The sequence below is a fragment of the Musca autumnalis genome, unplaced genomic scaffold (genome assembly GCF_047663935.1).
Source record: "Musca autumnalis isolate F117 unplaced genomic scaffold, ASM4766393v1 scaffold_3, whole genome shotgun sequence".
Taxonomy (NCBI): Eukaryota; Metazoa; Arthropoda; class Insecta; order Diptera; family Muscidae; genus Musca; species Musca autumnalis.
In genome coordinates this window covers 72,075,100-72,092,011 of record NW_027411866.1, presented here as the reverse complement: position 1 = coordinate 72,092,011, position 16,912 = coordinate 72,075,100, and positions in this window count along the sequence as shown.

Here is a 16,912-nt window from a genome sequence, read left to right as displayed (position 1 = left end):
GCTGTGAAGACTGAATTTCCCGACTGTTGGGCCAAAGATATTCTCCTTTCCAATTTTGGCATTAAAATCGCCTAGAATGATTTTAATGTCATGGGCAGGGCAACGGTCATATGTTTCTTCTAAGCGCTCGTAAAATATATCTTTGGTCTGTTCGTCCTTGTCTTCAGTGGGAGAATGAGCGCAAATAAAGCTGATGTTGAAGAATTTAGCTTTTATCCGAATTGCAGCAAGTCTTTCATTCACTGGAGTGAAGCTGGATACCAGATGTTTTAGTCTCCGACTAACTACGAATCCACAACCAAATTCATGCTTTACGTCATGGCATCTATAATACAGTGCGTCACCTTTAGGTGTTGTTGCGACGCCTTTCCCAATCCATCGTATTTCCTGTATGGCAGTAATATCGGTCTTGTACTTTTCAAGTACGTCTGCCAATGCGAAGACTGCACCTTCTCTATAAAGAGTGCGAACATTCCAGGTGCAGATTCGCAGATCATGGTCCTTAAAACGTTTGCGGGGTTCGTCAACTTTAGAGGGGTTTGTTTTTCTTTTCTTTCGTTTTTTCATAGTAGACCGTTTTTTCTAGGGGTGGGTTACTAACCCGACGCCCAAACCCAAGTTTTTAACGTTCTTATGGGTGAACGCGCGGCACATGTTAGCTCACTACCTATAACGGGTGTTAAAGGCAGTTCCCCAGGTGACACCACGGGGAGGTCAGTGTCCACTTGGGATGAAAGAGGGACCAAGATAAATCCTGGGCTTTGCCATGTTAAAACCGGTCAGGACCGTTGCTTGGTATCTTCCATCCCCTACGTCACCCATCTAAAATCTCCTAATATGATTAAATATTGGCAAAGCTAATATTTGGCAAAAAAAAATTTATGTTAGGTCAATATTTTAGTGCAGCTCCCATACAAACCCAGCAAACTGTCCGATGCCAAAGATGCCATTTAATCATGGGTGATCTGGCATGTCATCTTTTTAGCATCTTCATCGATGAATTTTATATGAGCGTGGACCCCAAAAGATGCTTTTCATTTTTGGATCCAAAGCATGTCATTTACACCAACGCTTTGAAATGTCATTTTCACCAATGCTTTGGCATCTCATTTCAATAAATGCTTTGGCATGTCATTTTCACCAACCCTTTGCAATGACATTATCATTACGACGAGAGTTTTAACAACGTTGGTTGTGATTTCGAGTCTCCGAATTGTAAATAATTAATCTTATATATTTAGAAAAATGTGTATAAATAAAAACACAAAATTCACCTCTATTGGATCGATGGAATAGGTTCAAATGCTGATGAAAAGATCGGATCTTTCGCGGCTTCCTTTGCATTGGTTCAAATGCTAATGAAAAGATCGGATCTTTCACGACTTCGTTTGAACCAATGCAAAAGATGCCATGAAATCACGTCATCGCATGGAACACCTTCCTTCAAATTTTGCTGGGTAATATTGTTATGGACTTTAATCTGTCTTCGTATACCTGAAGTTTGATTCCTTTTTCAATTTAAAATAGGAATTGTATCAAGCTCATCAGACCTTATCATTAACCATATGTTATAGGGATCAACATGGCATGCTCTAATTATCCAATGAAAGTGCAAAAATATTACCACGAAATTATCCATCAACATCAAAGAACATCACAAAAAACGGAAGTAAATTTCAAATGTTACGCTTTTCACACAACAATTAAAAACCCTGCCTTCATTAATGGATAACAATAGCCAGTGAAATTTCCTCTAGACCAACTAGAAAAAGTTCAAAAACAATTTGTCCACCAATATGCGGTTGAACTTCTAAGACAATTGATTGATTTCCTTACGCCACAACAATGGGAGACCAAAGAATAACAATAACACAGGTACAAGGATACCATTCGATAGCGATGTGATCGTAATGATGCACCATTTACCCAAGCAATGTCATTGTTTAGTTCATAATTGTTCTTGTGTTGGGCCACTTCGTCTTTGCTCTTGATAAAAAGTAATTTTCTAATTACAGCATAATTGTGCGGTTTCTTACGCTCGCCATGAATCAAATAGAAGAACATAGCCCATCACCCTTAAAGGTTAATGAGCATGCGCGCCCACCGACTGTGACCACCATACCAAGTGTGTGTTTTTGTTTTTATCACGCTGTGCTGGTGTTAGGCAATTCAAAAAGTCCTCCAGAATGAATGTATGTCGAAAGGTTTTCATGTTTAATTTGACAGGGGAGTGAACGATTAAAAAAGGAACATCCATCCGCATTCTCAAGGCACACTGGAAGTACGACCAAGCGGTTAGACAAAAGAATATACGTTGTGTGTTTTCAAGTTTCTTTGGAGTCATTTTCCATAAATAAGGTTTTTCTCCAGATGACGTTGCATGACCATTGAAGGCAACGACTGAAGTCGGCAAATAGGTTTGTGTTTTTATTCCTTTCTTTGGCACTAGGTTTTGTGCCATTTTCAATGGTCGTCATTGAATGTGGCCAGTTATTGTTGGCGGCATATTGAACATATTGTGGTTAACATTTTGCGGTTGAATTACAAAAATAATTGCAAATAATTGCAATTATCCTTTAAATGCTCAAAAACCAAACAGCTTAGAAGACCTGGCAAAAACAAAAACCGAACTAAGATATTCATTCCGACCTTTAGTATTTTTGCTTTTGCAATCGAATGTGCACACGTGTTAAAATGTTTTGCCAATACCACCACCACCATGGAGTTGTCGATCATATTTATCTGCAAAAGGTTTTCCATCAGTCTCCCAAACCATTCACTCATATTCTGTTTTTGTGGTTTCCCTCAATGGGAGACAAATGTACAATTGCTTGCTCGTTCAATATGTCTGTCAATCAATAAGAACAGCCTTTCTGCATACATTGAAACATATTTAAACTATAATTGCCTCACGAAGATGTTTTAGCGAAGAACTATAGCTTAGTTATTGACTGTACAGAACTTTAAGTTATATTAGAATCTCGATAGTTCGTAATTCTAGGGACCGGCCATTTTATACGAATTATTGAGGTTTTGATTTAGCGGGGCTAAAATGCGAAGGAAATGACTTCAAGGGACCAAATGACTATACGAAATATCGAAATTTTCGATTTCTACTGCGATTCTACCGTATTAAAGTTTCGTCAGTTTTCGATAGTTTTTATAAACAAGTGACGTTGTTGACGGAGATATAAACTCAGACTATCTGAATTGAAACTTTCATCTATGGACAGATGAAATACGGGCTACAAAACCAAACATTTTTTCCGCAAAAATTATATCGACACCTCCAAACAATAGTATGCTAAGTCGACTTAGCATGTTTTCAAGTTCTTTACATTTTTATATTTAACGTCCTTTAACTTAAATTCTGTCAAATGTTGGTAATAATCGGACAATCCGAACAGAAGTTATAAACAAATATTTACTTAGCATAGTACTGAAGGTCAAAGAAATTTCCAAACTTTTAGAGCTTGTCCTGCAAAACTCACTGTTCAGAATTAGCAAACTATTAGTTGGAGGTGTCGAACGTCCTTTAACTTAAATTCTGTCAAATTTTGGTAATGATCGGTCAATCCGAACAGAAGTTATAAACAAATATTGACTTAGCATAGTACTGAAGTTCAAAAAAATTTCCACACTTTGAGCGCTTCTCCTGCAAAACTCACTTTTTAGACTTAGCATACTATTATTTGGAGGTGTCGATATATTTATGGGTTAAAATGTGGATTTGAATTACTGTTCAAGGGTGTCGCGGAGGAGGTATCTGAAGGAATGGATCGACATTGTCCATTTTCGGAGTCATTCCTGTCAATAGATATTGCGTCCACCAATTATTTCCGTTGGCCACCGTATTATTTAGAGCTTTGGACCATTAGGTCTGGAAGCATGAACTTTCCCATGAAGAACATAATATCGCTATAAACAGGAGGAGCTTTGGTAAAATTTTCCAAAGCATCCTCAAGGAGACCTTAAACTACAGTAAATAAAAATGTTGAACTTTTGTTGACAAAATATAATGAGATCCAAAGTTTAGACCAAATCGGTTGCACCATTTAAAAGATTTCGCGCAAGTTTGGTGGGGGAAACTGAAAGGAGTGGACCAATAAGCATATTCTTCTCAAAAATATTACTATATGCAAAGTTTGGACCAACGCAGTATAAACATTTGACTGCCGTTGTTGCAGTTGTTACACCCTCCACCATAGCATGGAGAGTATATTAAGTTTGTTTTTCCGTTTGTACCGCATTGAAGTAATAACTTGCGACCCTATAAAATATATATGGGGAATATTGCCATTTCTTTCATATTCCATTTCCAAAAAATATAATTTTTCTTTCCGCGCTACATCAACGATTTTTGGTACATAGGTTAAGAAAAAATTCACCAGCACAAATCCGCTCGCGAGCAAAGTTTTGGTTGTTGCGAAATAAAGTTATCGCGGTTTTACTTCTGCTTTTAAGAAAAAAATTATTATAAAAACACACAATTGTCACTACAAAGTTATTACGAAGGGACGTCAGTGAGTAGATTGTATAATATTTGTTAAATATTACCCGGTATTTACAAAAAAAGAAAATGGGCGGATTTTGCTTTATCTACATTCACATTGAAGGTTTTTCACATTGAGGAAAATTATCGGGTTGTTGAGATAAGTCATTAGTAGACATCGGATTTTGCATATTTGCATATTTTTTATTAATAAAGATACAAAAATTCTGATTGGACCAAAATTCGTTTTGAAGAAAACTGAATGCAATGACAGGCTCATATTATAAAAAAATATGCAACTATTATTTTGCATACGCACAAAATATGCAAAATATGCAACTAATTTTTTTGACGAAAATCGTCAAATTAAATTTGGAAAATCATCAAAAAGTGTTCTAAATTAAGTTTATTGTTGTTAAGCGTCGATTTCTTAGCAGATTATTATGTTATTAATTATTATTCCGCCACAGCAATAAATCTGGATTAAAAGACTTAGAAAATTTCCTATAACCCATCCTTCTTATTACAACATAAATTGTTTTCTAATACAAATTTGTTCAAAAACTCAATCAGAAATGTCAAAATGAACGTATCCAAATATGTTGATAGTTTCTGCTCGGCCAAAATTGTCTGACAGAATAACAAATGAGCTAGAAATTAACACTACATAAAATCTTTCATATTTTACTTAAACATACAACATATAAATTCATATACAGGGCAATCATGAATATTTCCCTCTGAATTTCCGCACGGAAAATAATTTAAGAAAGTGAAATTCTTTTAAAATCAATATTTATTAAAAGTTAACAATACTACATTCGCTTCATTATGGCATATTCTAGTCGAATCGACAAAAATATTCCCTCTTTGGGCATACATATGGAAATAAAAAATTGTGAAATTGGGGAAAGAAAACAAATTCCGCGCGGAATTTTTATTCCTGATTGAACTGATAAATATATTTTAATACAATAAGGTTATTATGTCTTAGTGAATGAGTTTGCAACATGCAAAAGGAAACGAAATAAGCCCACAGTTCCTTTTGATGATCTGCATAGATTCGCACTTATTCATCTGGCCATGTCTTTTTGAAAACAAAGTACAGGTCACATTTATACACCAATTCGTATAAAAATTGGAGATTTTTTGCCCCTAGCGCGATGCCTGTTTATTTTGGTAAGAATCGATTCAGATTTGGATATTCCCCACATATATACAGTATAATCCCGATAATCCCTACACCACAGGTTTCGGCGGTATCCGAATTATCAAATTGTCCGGATTAAATTATTATTTTCTATGATTAAATCACTCGTGGTAGTTATATAATAATACTTTTTTAAATTCTATTTTCTAATACCGAACTTTTAAATGAAATAAAAAAGTAAAAAGTGCTCTACGTGTAAAAAATAGTGAGATTTTTCTATACGACAATCCGGAAATTTTTATTGGCATTGGCCGTATTTGTACCTTTCCTTACTTTTTACCAATTTACCATGCAACAAGACTCAATTTTCCCAAATTACAGAAAAAGCCAATCAGATTGTGAAAGTATAGCTAGAAATATACTGTTTTTAAAGTTTACATCAGGATGTAAGCAAAACACGGGACAAGTCTGCCTTTTGGGTGTACTTTAATGAAAATATTGCGGCGAATATTTTTTCTTAATATATATATTTATATCCTAGACAACAAGACTAATGTGTTATAAAAGGTGTTATATCCTTGTACTCGCTAATTTCTAATAAATGTTGCTGAAACAATTTTTACAGCAACTTCTCCATTAAACAACTGTCAAAATTCGAAGCAATTGTAATAATTAGTACAAATTATCGAGTACACGGGCAGGTATAAGTTAATTGATTGTATATACAAAAGGGTTATGACTTTTCGACTGTGTTATCAAAATTGTTTTCCTGTAGCAGGAATGAATGAACTACATTTTTTACATTGTTTCCAAATGCTTTTCTAGCAGAAATATGGGAGTGGTTTTGCCATGTTAAAGATAATTCCAATTTTTGAATTATTTTACCACTACCACGCTATTGTGTGATTTTTCTGAGCGATTTCATTTTGCAGTAATCATTGGGTGTTCTTCATTTTGCTTATTTTTCATCGTGGATGGGTATAACAATAATGCATTACTTTTCGCCGAGGAGTGAACATTTCCCAATTCTGCATCAAGCGGTTTTATGCGTACAATATACATATAAAATTATGTATTTTTAGTGCATTAAATTAAAACCATGTCACCAATTTTAAAGCGGCAGTTAGAACATTTTTCCAAATAACCTTTTTGACTACAAAGAACAAAAATTGCCAATACTGCAATGTCTGCATATACTGAATAAAGGACTAAACACTATAAAATCTATTCAAATCTAATATGTGGATATTCAAAACGTATACTTCTAATTATATCTATATTAGAGTGGGGCGATTTGAACACCACCACGGGCGCCTGCAGTTTCTGATTCTTGGGATTATACTGAGCAAAAAGTCAACTAGACCATATGTCTACGGTAAAAATCGAGCCCCCGGATTTTGACTTAAATTTTCAATTTCAAGGACTTTTGGATACTTTGACATATATCAACCAAACCACTGATATTTTCTATCCAACACAAAGAAAACAATTGTAGCCAAGACAATAATAAAGAACTCTCTAGTACATCGCAAAAGCATTGGAACGCTCCTTCAGGCAGTTATGGCCTCGAGAAAGTGCACATTTTTCGGAAAATACCGATAAATGACACTGTGCTACAAAATGGGACTCAAATTCAGTGGGTGGAAAATCCCTTTTCAAGAAGAAAGCCCTCGGTGAGTGTACTAAGAATCCAAAAGGAAATTTTCACCATAGATCAGGTTTCCGAGATATTGCGTGATTAATGGTTTAATTTTGGTCCCTTAATTTGTGAGAAAATAGCTTTATATCTCACTAAAGCGTTATTGTAGCTTCATTTTGATATTACATGTCTTCAGTCAAATCGAATGGTGAATCTTTTTGTAGAATATTTCATCCCTCTAACTCCATTCCTTTTATGTCCTTTTCGTCCTTTATTTTTTGAACCGTAGTAAAAGTACCAGAAGACGAGATTTTACAGCATCCAAATATTCTACAAAAATGTTGTTTAGAAGATTTTAGTTACGGTTCTCATTGATGACCAATCGATATTTCCCCGATTTCATGGTCCTTTTTGACATTTACCCGGTTTTTGTTCAGAAAACTATGTTTTGTTTTTATGTATATTCGTTATTGGTATGTGCTTTTGAAATACTTACCATAAATAGCTCTTGTAATGACGAACACGTTAATAACAAATTTTATTGAAGGTTACTTACCATAAATAGCTCTTGTAATGACGAACACGTTAATAACAAATTTTATTGAAGGTTAGATCCGGTTATCTTAATTTTCGAACCGGTTATTCTGATATCAAAACCGATTTTGGAACCGGTTTTAAGTAACCGATTAACCGTATATGTATATCATTAGAAAGCTAATAAAATGGTCAATCAAATGACAGCAAGTAGCTGATTACAACTTTGTTGGTTTAATCACAAATCGAGAACAAACAAAAAAAGGCACAATAGCTTTAACCCATTTTTACCCATTTTTGTACCCTACACTGTGGTAATGGGCATTATGTCTTTGTGCATTTGTATGTAACATGCATAAGGAAACAAAATAGACCCATCGTTCCTTTTGGGGGGATATACATATAATCACTTTCTGAGTCGATTTGTGCACATCCGTCGGTCTGTCCAGGTATTTTTGTTTGAAAATTGGGGATTATCATTTTTTTGTCATAGGAAGAACGCTATTGCTTTTGGTGAAAATCGGTTCAGATTTGGATATAGCTTGCATATATATTTTCGGCCGATTTCCCGTATTTGCTGTACCAAACACGCTCTATATATCCGATTTCTATGAAATTTGGAATGTGTGACTGAATTCGGTCTATAAATAAATGAGCCAAATTATATCGAAATCGGTTCAGATTTGGATATAGCTCCCATATATATTTTCGCACGATTTCAAGTATTTGCTGCACCAAAACACGTTATATACATATGTCCGAGTTTGATAAAATTTGGAATGTGTGACTGAATTTGGCCTAGAAATAAATGTGCAATTATATTGAAATCGCTTCAGATTTGGATATAGCTCCTATATATATTTTCGCCCGATTTTACGTATTTGCTGCACAAAACACGCTATATATGACCGATTTCTATGAAATTTTGAAAGTGTCACTGAATTCGGTCAAGGAATAAATGTGCCAAATTGATCGAATTCGGTTTAGATTTGGGTATAGCTCCCACATATATTTTCGGACGATTTGAGGTATTTGATGAACCAAACACCCTATATCTGTCCAAATTTGATCAAAGTTGGAATGTGTCCGGAAATAAGTGTGCCATATTGTTTTGGAATCGGTTCAGATTTCGTTATAACTAAAATTGTTTACATAACTAGCTGTAATTTTACGGTACCTTCCGATTTTCGGTATTGTTTGACGGAACTATCCGTAATATGACATTTGAGGTTCTCTGCAGTTATAAAAATTTTTTTTTCTCCAACAATTGTCAAGATAGGTCCACACTTTGATATAGACCCCATATTAAAGTACCACCTGATTGAAAACTTTTTAGATCAGATTAGATAATGTAGGCATTTGGGGTATACGTGGTCGAAAAATGTTTGCACCAAAAATTGTGGACATGAAAGGAAACTCATAATTCCATTTTAGTTAACAATATTTTATGTTGGAGCATATAACAAGTACGGCCTGGCCGAACTTAATGACTTTGTACGTGTTCTGCTTAATCTGGCCCTGGATCTATCTCCAGTTTTAGGAATGTGACTGTTTCGATGAATTGTAACCACAAATCTACTGGAGTTAGTTGAGTAGGTTTGGCAGGACAGTTGAAAAGGTGCAGTGCGTCGTGCGGGCCAGTGTAGCATGCTGGGTAGATGATTTGCACTGAATCATCGATCCTTGCCCTATAGGAATTTAAACGGCTGCACCATCCCGAGCGTAGTTGAGCCAAAAATAAGTGGCAGCTGACACTCCGCAGAATAGAAGGGGGATGTTCTCCGAGGATCGCATTCACACGATAGTTGTTTATGCACGGCTGCGTCTATGTGAATGCTATTTAAACCTGCTTGATAGGCTTGTCGATCTAGGGATTCTCTCTTGTAACATTGGGCCTTTCTATATAGACCATGAAGATCTCTCCTGACATGCCTGAGTGGGGGAGTCCTATCACCATACGGTGAGTTGGATGTGTCTCACGGTAACACCAGAGCAAGTACTGCAACGAGAGCATATCATTGTGTTGTTGTAGTGGAAGAATCTTTATCTCCTCATGGTTTACTGGAGACATGAGTTGTAGTTCTCAGGGCGGCATTCGGTTTCAATATTTTTCCATCGGCCACATAGCTTACCACAGACCGACATATCGTGTTCTATGTGGTCTACAAGGTTGCTTTGTCTGCACCCAAAGTGATGTCGGATAGGGGCTTGATGACCTTACTCGTACATCTCAGCTTGTCACAGATACCGGTCACATACAGGTGACATGCGGAGGGTTGTCTGCTCGATCAGCCGCTGGCCGAAACAGTGTGGTTTAGAGTCAAGCTTGTACGAAAGAACCCGCTGTCGTGGGATTGATTTCCACTTAGTGGGGGTTTTTGGTACATAGGGATTTGCCATTACGCTGTCGTGTTATCACGACGAGTAAACTATACTTATAAACATGGTAGAACAATACAAGGTAAAATCAATATTCAGCTGACTGAAGTGGGCTGTAATGTTAGTGTCAAATTCCATACGACATTTTATATATTTATTTCTACGCTCGATATACGAGCGAACCGGTAGAGCTAGAGTTCTGAAATTTGGAATGGGGATCACTGATAGAGTGTAGAATAGACCTATTAAAGGGTTTTTGGATATTCGCAATATAAGTGTACGAATAGTACTTAAATGTACTAAATTTGGTACCAATTTGTATTTTGTGAACAGATAAAGCTTAAAGGTTGAAATTTGAAGTGATAATCTATGTTAAAAAGTACGGTTGACATAAGGAGTTGGTTTTGGAAAGGTGTACACATGTGTACAAAAAGTAGTAAATGGTACTCAATTTGGTACAATTAGGACTTGGGTGAACGGGTAGAGTTGGAGTCCTGAAATTCGGGATAAAGGTTACTGTTGGAGTGTATATTGGAATTAGTTTGGAAAATTCGTGATTATGGGCGCAAAAAGTAGTAAATGGTACTAAATTTGGTACAATTTGGATTTGTGTGAACAGATAGAGCTGGAATCCAGAAATTTGGAATTAAGATTGCTGTTGGAGTACAGGATTGAGGTAGTCTTGAAAAGTACTAAATGGTACTATATTCGAATGAAGGTTACTGATGGAGTGAAGAATGGAAGTAGTTTTGAAAATTCGTACTTATAGATACGAAAAGTACTAAATGGTGCTAAATTTGGTGCAATGTGGATTTGGGTGGACGAATAGAGGTTGAATCCTGAACTTTGGAATTAAGGTTACTGTTGGAGAGTAGAATGGAAGTACTTTTGAAAATTCGTACTTATGGCTACAAAAAGTACTAAATTTGGTACAATTTGGATAGAGATTGAATCCTGAAATTTGGAATACGGATTGCTGATGGAGCATAGGATTGAGGAAAGATACCAAATTTTGTACAATTTGGATTTGCTTGAACAGATAGAGCTGGAAATCTGAAATTTTAAATAGAAGTTACTGTTGGAGTGCAGGATTGAGCTAGTGCTTTTATAAAGAAGTTAGGTAAGTTCAGTTAGTTAGTACTTTTCCTTAGCCAGCTTTCTGATTGTGCCCCTTCATAGTGTATTCGATACTTTTACATTTCAGATTTAAGCCACCGTGGTGCAGTGGTAAGCACATCTGAACACATCGGAATATCGAAATTTTCTTCGATGGTAAATTCCCTCAATGTAATCTTGGCGACATTTCCTGAGTATTTCGCCATGAAAAAGTTGTGTAGTAAGACACGCTTTTCGGACTAATTAGCCAATATAAGTCTGTCGGCGCTCTTTCATATGAAAGAAATCTCCCTTCGGGGATGTTGTAGGAACATATTTATGTATGTACATCAGCGTTGCCGACAGTTTTTGAGCGGAAATCGTCAAAAAAATCGTCAAATCGTCAACAACATTTGGAAAATCGTCAAAAAATCGTCAACATTGTCCAAAACTCGGTTTGGCTACCGTTTAATGCTATTTTTCGCTGATATTTTTGGGAATGAGACTGACAACATAAGATATACAACACTCAGCAATAAATCTAACCCAATATCACTTAAATACCGCTAAAAGAAAAGCTCTCAGAAGATGATGGTTTTCCTATGGTTATCGTTTTTGCAGTAATGCAGCATGGTAAAGCTGGGTACACGTTGTCATTTCGAATGACAGCTAAGCTCAAATATCGCTTGCTTTACAGTGTGACCGTCCACGTTTGTCGGTACACGTACATTTTAGATGTTGGGCAGTCGTAAAGTCGAAACATGTCATGTCACATAGTGGTGGGTGTGTGGGTTCGAATCGTCGTCGGCTTTCCTTTTTCAATTGCATTACTGATTGATCATCAAGCTCGATTCCAACGAGAAATTAATTAAAAATTAATACTAAACATGATCTTGGCCTAAAAAAGGCAAAATTTTCAAATAAAATTAAAATCAGCTGAGCCAGGCTGGGGTTTGAATCCACGACCTTGAAAAACAAAGGAAAAAAGTGTTGTCACGGCGTGTCAGCGTTCAGAGCCAAACTTATACATTCAAAGGCAGCGCTAAGCGTTTGTCATGAAAGCACAACTAATATGGGAAAACCCCCATTGTTGTTGTAAAAAAAAAACAAAACAAAAATACATTTGAAAGAAGAAAAGTTCGAGGACAGCGAAGCCCCTCCACATCCCATATGTCTGAGGAGACTTTACCAAAGTCGAAACATGTCATGTCACATAGTGGTGGGTGTGTGGGTTCGAATCTTCGTCGGCTTTCCTTTTTCACTTGCATTATTGATTGATCATCAAGCTCGATTCCAACGAGAAATTAATTAAAAAAATTTCATTCAAAACTGGCTGACAGCTTATAGAGGTCATTAGTAGGAATTTAATAAAACTGGATTCATATTTTTTACAACAAAATATATATACATAATTAATATTTTATCTCGAAAACTTTTTAAGGAATATTTTTATCCATTAGCAACACTAAACGAACATTTTCGGCTGATGTAATTTGAATGTGGGGCAAAAGCTATGAAAATACCTGCATTCCAGATATGTGCTTAAATATAGCTAATCCGTCTAGAAATTGCTATAAAACATTAAAACAGATCAAAAATCGAGTTTGGAACATTGTTTTCCTTAAAATCTTTCGTAAAATTTGTGTCAAAATGTAGATATCGTCTTTTATTTCATGCATTTGCGGCTTACGTGAAAAATCGTCATTTTGGACCATAAAATCGTCAAATCGTCATTTTTCAATTTTTGACCAAAAAATCGTCAAAATGACGATAAATCGTCAAATTCGGCAACACTGATGTACATACATAAGTCGATATTTGCACTTCAAATCGGTCATATAGACTCGTTATGCCGTCCATCAAAAATAACATTATATATGAGATGTTTAGATCTGGTGCTGCTAAATACATATTTTTGTTTACCACCGCGAAATCTGTCAGCCTCGTTCCGTTGTCGGATTTTTCACAGCGGAGGCTAAACTTTTTCACATTAAAACATTCAACTGCAGTCCTCATGAAACCAGTTTTTCTATACAAATCTCCATACATCCCATGATGTTGTGATTAATACAATATCATTCACAACTTATCATCACTATCAAAATGCATCTCTTAGTGGCTATTCTATTTTTCTGATTTCATTTTGCCACCACTGTTATCCTCAGCAGATTGTAAATTATAGTACTTTACACTCTCTTATCAAAAGCCATGATAAAATACATTATTTTCAATCTGTACATGTTAAGAAAAACTCTGATTAACGCGATCGTATTTCGGTATGGCGTTGGTTGGCATTGGGCACTTTGGTCAAACACATACATTTGCACGTCATTGTGGTGGTGATGCCAGTAAAGGTAAAAACTATTGATGGTGGTCAGTATGCGTCTGGTTATTTGATTTGCAACCACTAACAAAGTGTGAAAGATAGAAGCTATGACCAATATACTTACATATGAAATATTCCACACAACATAATATGAATTAGTTTTAGCTAAGAAGTATAAAGTGTTATTGTATGTGTGTGTATGGAAAAGAGATAAGGAAAAACAAAATGTGTTACGGATGTTGTAAACATGAAATATGCGATAGGAATCAATAAATTTCTTTTATTTTCTACAACCCCCCATTCTTTAGCAATTGTCGCTTTTGGGCGACTAGCATTTGGAAACCACAATTTGAAATCGCTAAGCCTTCGAAATGTAACATAAACATGGGAATTATCACAAAGTGATATAGATAGATAAAATGGCTTGTAGTTCGATAGTTAGATAAAAAGATAGATGAACGGTTAGATACCTATTCATAAACCGAAGAAAGAGGATTTAATATTTTTGAAATAAAAATAGAATAACAATAATTTGAATGAATGAAATGAATTTCTTTCAACTCAAAATAATATAATATTGGCCAATTCCATGTACATATATAATAATCCATATAAAATTAATATCTTGAAAAGGTTTAGCATGAATGCTTTCTACCCATTGACAAATCAAAGTATTAGATGTTCAGTTAACAAGATAAGGCCGTGTACTCAAATTATAGGACCATAAGTCTGCTCCCAATTGCCTATAAGTACTGTCTGGAATACTGTGGAAACGACTTAAGCCTTTATTGCATGATTTTTTCTTTCTTGGCGAAATTAATAGAGGTGATAGATTTCAAGCTCCTAATTACGGAAAAAATAGTTAAAAAATGTTAGTACATATATATTTTTAGTATAATCTGAGCAAAATACTATATTATTTTAAATATTCCGTCATGTAATATTTTCTATACTTTACGAATTTTTCTTCAAGTATTATTTAAAAAAATCACAAACCCTCTATTCTAACGATATTTCAAGTCATTATCACTTTTTAATCTGCAAATCGTTAATATAAAAAATAAAATAATATTTTTCTTTATCGTGTTATTTTCAAACAGCGGATTTTTATCTTCAGGCTCGTTTTACTGTTAGTTAGTTGATTTTTTTTAACAGTTATATATTTTTTTCTATGCAGTTGACTTCAAGAAGATTTTGACCCGATAAACATAAAGTAAACTTGTCCTTTTATATATTTTTGTGAGATTTAATGAAATGATGGAAATTTCCATCTATATGCAAAGAAGGGTTAATCACATGGTCGATGAAATAACTGACCACTCTTCTTAGTTGGTAAGAGAGGATAGTTTAACTTGCTTAGTCTAGGATGACTAAGCTGAACGGTCAATGGAGGAAAAATAAAAGAGTGATACCATAGGCTGTTTTACCTTATATTGGTACTTGCTCCACAGCATCTAAAACTGTTTCAGTATATATACAGAAATCACCAACGTCTTCAGGTCCAAACATTGCGAGAGGATTCTTAATATCACAGACATCCTCTTTGTAAGGATAAGTGAGTCTATTTCTTCAAGCAATGGCGTTGACTGTAGCGTTTATCTTCCACTTTTGTAAAATTCAGTCAAATGAAATTTCCGCAGTCAATTTAAAAAATCTTGAATATCTCAGAAGATCGTGCGTTTCCGCAGCTGTTTTATAGCTTTGGAAACAGTGGAGAATCCAATATTTCAGATTACATATATCTTAAGACGGAAATGTACGGGAATCACTTTCGAAATGTCCACGAAAATAAAAAAATATATATATATATATATATAAAAAAAATAATTTTACAGTATATAAAATATATTGATTTTGAATCACGAGTTTGCTTAAAAATTCGTTGTATCTGTAGTACCGTAATGTGGGGTTATACCAAATCACGGAGGTGTACCAAAAATGTTTAGTAAGCTAACTTCTAATTCATAGTGAACTCTAAATACTAAATTACGTTAAACTGAGTTTGGATACAATTTTTTAAAAACGTTTGAGAGTTATTTTGCTTATCAGACACTTTAGTATGTGCCGGCAGGTTTTTTGGAGCTTTCGGCTATTTCAGGAAGTATGGACTTACTACGGAAAAAATTTTATCGTTGTGAAAACAACCTTCTGCATAATCTTAATAGATCAGAGACGAGTCCACACACTGCACTTTTTCCAAATTTTGTGTGAGAGGTACCCGCAGGTCGGGACCGATATAGTCCATGTGCAAAGTTTGCACAAATCAGAAACTCCCTGCGAGAGTTATCTTGCGAATTTGTCATTTTAGTTGGTGTCGTCAAGGTTTCTTTAGGCCATTATCTCAGGAAGTATGGCCTTAACTTGTACCGACGTAAAGGAGGCCGCAAGGGCAAAATGCTGAAAAGAATCTAAATAATCCGAGAGAAGCTCTTAAAATTAATTTTCTCCGAATTTTGTGTGAAAGGCACCCGAAGGTGTGGACCTATATAGTCTATATTAGAACCCTACATACGTCTAGAAGGCATAATAAGATGTGCAAAGTTAGGACCAAATCGGATGCTTCCTTCAAGAGTGATCGTGGGAAGAAGGAGTGTATCGATATGGCCCATTTTCGAACTTAAACTAATTTCGGGAGAAATATTACGAACTTCAAAATTTGATTGCACCAGCCGGACAGACGGAGCTAAATCGACGCTGATATTCACCTTCAACGCAGAATGGTCCGTAGATCTTTCGAAGAATTTTTCTCTCAAACACACCAAGCACTGTCATGTCTGCTTGCGCAAGTACCCAGGCTTCAGCACGGGTAGTATCAGTGTTTTGTACAGCGTTATTTTTGTTTGACGAGATGTGGCTTTGTTTTTAAACTGCTTACCTAAACCAAACTAGAATCTGTTGGCCAATACAATTCTTCTTTTTATTTCACAACTGATGTCGTTTGTTGTGTTTACGGAGTAGCCGAGGTAGACGAAGTCTTTTACTACCTCAATATTATAGGAACCAACTTCCACAGTTAGTCCGAGCTCAATGAACGCATTGCGCGTCGACACCATAAACTTGGTCTTCTCAGCGTTTACGGCCCGACACACTTTAGCAAATTCCCCTTCGACCTTCATAAAGGTACTAGTTACTTCTTTTACTGATCGTCCCATGATGTCTATATCATCAGCATAAGCAAGTAACATGTGGCTATTGGTGTAGATTGTGCCACTTCTTTTGACGTTTGCCTCTCGTATAACGTTTTCCAGCAGGATGTTGAAGAGATCACACGAAAGGCTGTCTCCTTGTCTGAAACCT